This window comes from Mastomys coucha, unplaced genomic scaffold, assembly GCF_008632895.1.
Source record: "Mastomys coucha isolate ucsf_1 unplaced genomic scaffold, UCSF_Mcou_1 pScaffold23, whole genome shotgun sequence".
Classification (NCBI taxonomy): Eukaryota; Metazoa; Chordata; class Mammalia; order Rodentia; family Muridae; genus Mastomys; species Mastomys coucha.
In genome coordinates, this window is record NW_022196906.1 from 41002686 (window position 1) to 41008159 (window position 5474).

Here is a 5474-nt window from a genome sequence, read left to right on the forward strand (position 1 = left end):
TGTTGTTGCCCCCTCTGCTCATTTGTTAATGTGGTGTCAGAACATTTGAAACCCAGTGCTGGCCTAGCAGGCTATGGCAGCTTTGTAAAGCTTCAGTAGCTGAGGCTAGGCTATGGAAGTGTTCTGGACTTAACCTGGGGTTGACAGGACAGTGAGTGGCACTCACTGACTGCACGGCATTGAGTATATGTCTCTTTAGGTCTCCGAAACTCAATCCTCACAGGAGATTGACAGCATAAATCACTGAAGAGATCTGGCCCAGCTATAGTCTTCAGCAATGCATAGAACAGGACAGGGATCTCTCTAAATGACTTCAAAAAGACACATTCTTATGGGTGGCTTTAGACATGGAGCCACGATGACAGAAGAGAAATGGGGCTCTGGTGGCCTCTGGTGATTCTGATTGGTTCTTGGTGGCTCTGTTTCCTCTTTGGGAGGCAGGATTAGCACTTGGAAGTGTGACCATACAGACTGATCTTACCCTCTTGGTTCTCCAGAACAGTACCCAGGAAGGGCACACCTGTCCCATCCTTAAACCCAGGTAACAAGTCACTGATCAGCACAATTGTCTCTAATAGCTCCCCAGGTGGATTCCAGAGAGCAATGAGCCGAACATAAAAATCCCTTTATTATTGCCATTTCGCTTTTATATACCCATCAAGCTTTCATATTTAATCTCCTACATCACAATAGCTGATCATTTTTAACATTTGACATTGATAGAGTGCCCACTGCTATTATTCTGACATACTATAAAACATTACACCCATTTGCAATAGAAAAGGCCAAGAATCAATACCCAGCCCCATTTTCCACTATGGCCGTAAATCATGAAGCACCTAACAAATTGGTTTAAGTAGAAGAAACTTCAGAACCAATGAATGCCCTGACCAATCCCACCCCCTGTTAGAGCTGACGGAGACCTGGAAGCCCAAGGGCTGGTGTACTGAGGAATGGGAAGGGCTGGTAAAGAACCAGGCTGTTCTGTAGGCGACCAGGATTTCCTATGGACGACACTCTCTGACTATCTAGGCTCTGAGGACAACAGAGATAATAAAGAACACCTTTATTCGGCTGATATCTGTTTCACCTCTCACCTTAAATCAAGTGACTACCACACTAGGAAGCCAGTGACTTCCTTCTTTCTACCCTATCTTTCTAAGGCTCCAAGACTCATTGTCAAGATTATTGTGCATTTTGTTGGTGGCCTCATCCACTGGAACAACAAGATGCTAAACTGAATTGATTGGCTATTTAATCAAACTGACTAGGAATGAATTAATCGAGCAGGCAGTTCAAAATGGCTAAAGCCAAGAGTTAAGAAAAGTCATGGGTGTCACCATTGTATAATATATTTAGGGTAAAGACCTGGGCTAAGCAGTCAGACATTATCCTTATATTTAAATGAGTGATGTTTTTAAGATATAGAAGATTTAGATGTTTAAAAAATATAATCAATATGATTGAAGTACCTTATGGGCATATGTGAAGATATCATCATGAAATCTATTATTTTATACAGTAAGTACACACTAATTAAAAAGAAATCATTGTTGTTTATCATACTCTGATCATCATCTAGATCTAGCTTGACACTCTGATGATTTGTTAGACAACAGTAAAACTTCTAATAACCTACGCTGCTAAGTTGAGAAACACATGAGCATGGGCTGACTCAATGTAGATCCTGGGATGTTGCAATATTCTAGCAGCCCAAGCAGCTGGCTCTGGGACAACAGAAGAGAAAAGCAATGGACTTGCCAATTTATTTTCATGAAAGAGCCTTTCTTATTAATATCCAGTACAGGAGTGGCTATTGACCTAGCTTTTATGATAGGTACATTCCTTATATTCACACTTAAACCAGATTTTTGTAGAATAAGCCCTTTCTTTTTTACTATCTATATTCTAGATTCAGAGATGATTTGTCTACACAAAAAGTGAGTTTTTATATTAGCTGCCTTACTCTACCTTTCAGTGATCCTAAGTAAAATGAAATGAATGGTTTGACCAACGTCTGATAAAGAAGCACACTTTTCCGGGAGATTTGTGAATGTTCTCTGTCATTCTGCTCTCTTCATTTGGAATGACACAGGAAGGAAGTTACTGGCTGCGTGCTTACAGGTTGTTTCTGCATGGTGTAGCAGCAGAGCTCTAGGAACATCAAGTTACCACACGGAAGTCTGGTTCGAGTCTCATCCTGCCATTTTCCATTTCTACAATGGCAGGGTAGATGAGACATATGACCTCTGTCTGCATTAGTTCTTCCGTTTGTAATGGGGATAATAATTCCCTGTTTCTTCCAAGAGATCCCTAATGAGGAAATGAGATAATGAGAAGCAGTCACTATTATTGTTATTACTTGTAATGCAATAATAACAATGAAATATGATGAGAGAAGAACAAGATGAACCATTAGCTCAGCAGTCCTGCCTTATGTCAATGACAGCTGCACATCATGATTACAGAGCAAGCAACTTAGTAGAAAGAGGAGGGCCCTCAAACCCAGGCTCCTCAACATGTATCCTGGGAGTCCAGCCAGAAGGACAGTAAGATTCAAGTGGGTCTTAGAAGACCATTAAATCCTAAAACATCTCATTTTTTTGTGTGCATCGCCTTTCTCATTCAGCATATTTGGGAATATTTTGTGAAATCATCTTCTTTGTTGACAGTCATGTATTGAGTGCCTCTTCTATGCCAGGACTGTGCTCCATCTTAAATGTCTATAGGGCAGATAAAGTACCTCTCATGTAGTTTCCTTTTTTGTTATATCTGAATTGGTCTCCAGGCCATGGTCCTTCAGACCCTCATCATCAGAATAATTCATGGTGGAAGCTGAATGGTTGTTATTTTGCAGTTTCCCCAGGTAATTCCAACACACAGGCTCCCTGGCCTATGTGATAACTTATCATTAGCCAAAAGATACCATGACCAGGAACCTCCAGCAGTTGCCTATACATTTCAGGGGTAAGATTTCTAGATTTTGGCTTCCCTATAATTGGGACACAATTAGAAATTGTACTTAGCTCTTGCAAGTTCACAATAGGTCCTTCATTGTCAATCTACTGTTTTGGGACCTACTTGCTCCAAACTTTTCTGGACTGTTTGGCATGTGGACTGCAGGCTTCCTGTCTGTTGATCCAAAGAGCCATCTAGAAATGCCATTGTCCCTATATTATCAAGTTCATATCTTTAGAGATCAAATAGGGGCAGGAAAGCCCAGGAAGAAAGTGAAAGAGGTTAGCTTCCTGGCAACTCAGTCACATTACTCTCAGCACCAAAGCAACACTCCAAGGACTGCTTGAATGTATGGGCCTGCCTGCATGGGGCCTCTTCAGAGCAATTTTCCCTCAGCTGTCACACAAACTAGCTCTTGGAAATCCTAAGAAAGATTTCACAACATCTGCCCTATGAACTATGAAGAAGTTAAAGTTCTAAGCAACCCAAGAACCACCCCACACATCCAACAGATGCAAGATCCATGAGAGTAAAGACAGTGTCTCTATTAAAATCTCTTTTTCTCTTTCTCTTCCTCTTCTTCCTCCTGCTCCTCCTGCTCCTCCTCTTCCATTCCTCCTCCTTTTATTTTATGATTTTTCAAGACAAGGTTTCTCTGTGTAACAAGCGTGGCTGTCTGAGACTCACTTTGCAGACCAGGCTGGTCTTGAACTCTCAGAGATCTAACTGCCTCTGCCCCACTCAACCCTCCCCCATGCTAGGATTAAAGCCATGTACCACCATGCAATCTCATTATTTTTTAATGTAGTTTCTAACGTCACTTGAGCCTATGGTAAGCCTCTCCCTGTGGTCCTTGAGGGACTCTTGAAGCCTTTTTAAAAAATACCCTTTGCCTGAGCCTCACTAGTCTAGCAAGCAAACTTTTATTTTGCCTGTGGTCTTGCCTCTGTACCAGGGAGCTATTCCTAGCTTGTAGTTACTGCTGCTGATTTTGCAATATTATGATTTCAGTGGAATGGAAATGTTTCTTATCCCCCACAGAACTGCTCAGAGCCCTTTGATGGAGCTGAGTTTTGGTGAGGATGGTGTTAAAGTGATATGGCAAAGATTTCAAAGGGCCAAGAGCTCATCGGAAGTTGTCTGTTCATCCCCTGCTGCAGGGATTCTCAATCCAGTCAAATGAGAACTCCCAGGCAGTCTACCTTGGCCGGGAGCTCGTGCTCAGCAGCCAAGTTCACCCCTTGAACTGAAATGTCAGTGACATTCCATCCTGTTCAGTACCCACAGTGGCACTGGAAAACCCTCCCTTTAAATAAGCCCACCATGCTGGAATCCATGGCCAAGGAAGCCCGGAGACCTTCTTTCGTGATGAGTCTGGATAAAGGGAAAAAGCCAGCTTTAGAGTTCAGACTTCTACATTAGCAAGGGGCTGGAGCCTGAGGACTCCTGGGTACCCTTTGTGGGATTCAATTCCATTGTTAGTAACAAGTTTCAGAGGACAGGAGGAAAAGGCACAGGAGCCAGTCTCTATTCCTGGAAATAGGGAGGATGAATAAAGGAGCACCAAGAGCTTTCTGATAAAAACATAAAGGAAGCAGGCAGTACCCAATGATCTGTTTTCAGACACATTGTAACACCCCAAGTCTTCCCTCAGTTATTTCTTCCACTCAGCTCAGGTGCTCAGAACCCAGGCTGCCTTCAGTCCCCTCAGAAGTGACCCTTTGATATCTGATCTCCCATCTGCTGGGCTAGGCATGTGGAAGAGACAGCTGGCACAACCCCTCCCAGGGGACTGCAATTAGGGGATATTTAATCCTGTCACCTGGTTCATTTGCCATGATGGATTTGGGCTTGAGTGCTATGTGGCGCCAAGAGGATATTGGATTACAAGGGGCCATCCCCTTCACCCCTCAAAGAGACCCGGCCCTCTTGTGCTCTGCACCTGTCTCTCTGGCCCCAAGGTGAGTCACCTGATGCCCATGAATTAAGGACAAGCATTGGTTGTCACCTCTCCCTCCACTCCTCACCTCATATTTCACCTGAAACCTCCCATGGATATGAAGACACTGGTGGTGTTTGGGCCCCTGCCTGCTGCCTGCCCCACAGTCAGTTTAGAGCTCTGTAATGACAGGCCCTGGTGATTGAAGAGATTTCCAAGGATTTTCCATCATTCCGTTTTAGTTTTCCAGACTCCTGGTGCAGGGAAAATTTCACTGGGCATTCCTTTAATGTGGGTGCCTCTTCCAAACCCTGTCAGCAGTCTACATAGTCCCAGGCTTCGTCCCTCACTAGGCTCCAAGGACACTGGGAAAAAGCTTGGGGCACAGAGACCCAACTGTGTGAGTAGATGAAGCTGATGTTCTTCAGGGTTTCTGAAAGGTTCTAGATCTTTCTTTCTCCTTCCCCCACCTTCTCTCCTCATTTGTGTGTGTGTATTGGGGGCTGGAGAGGAACTGTATAAGGTAAAGAGTTTGAGCTAGAAAAGTTCCAAGAGGGAAAAAAATTACTTAAATAAG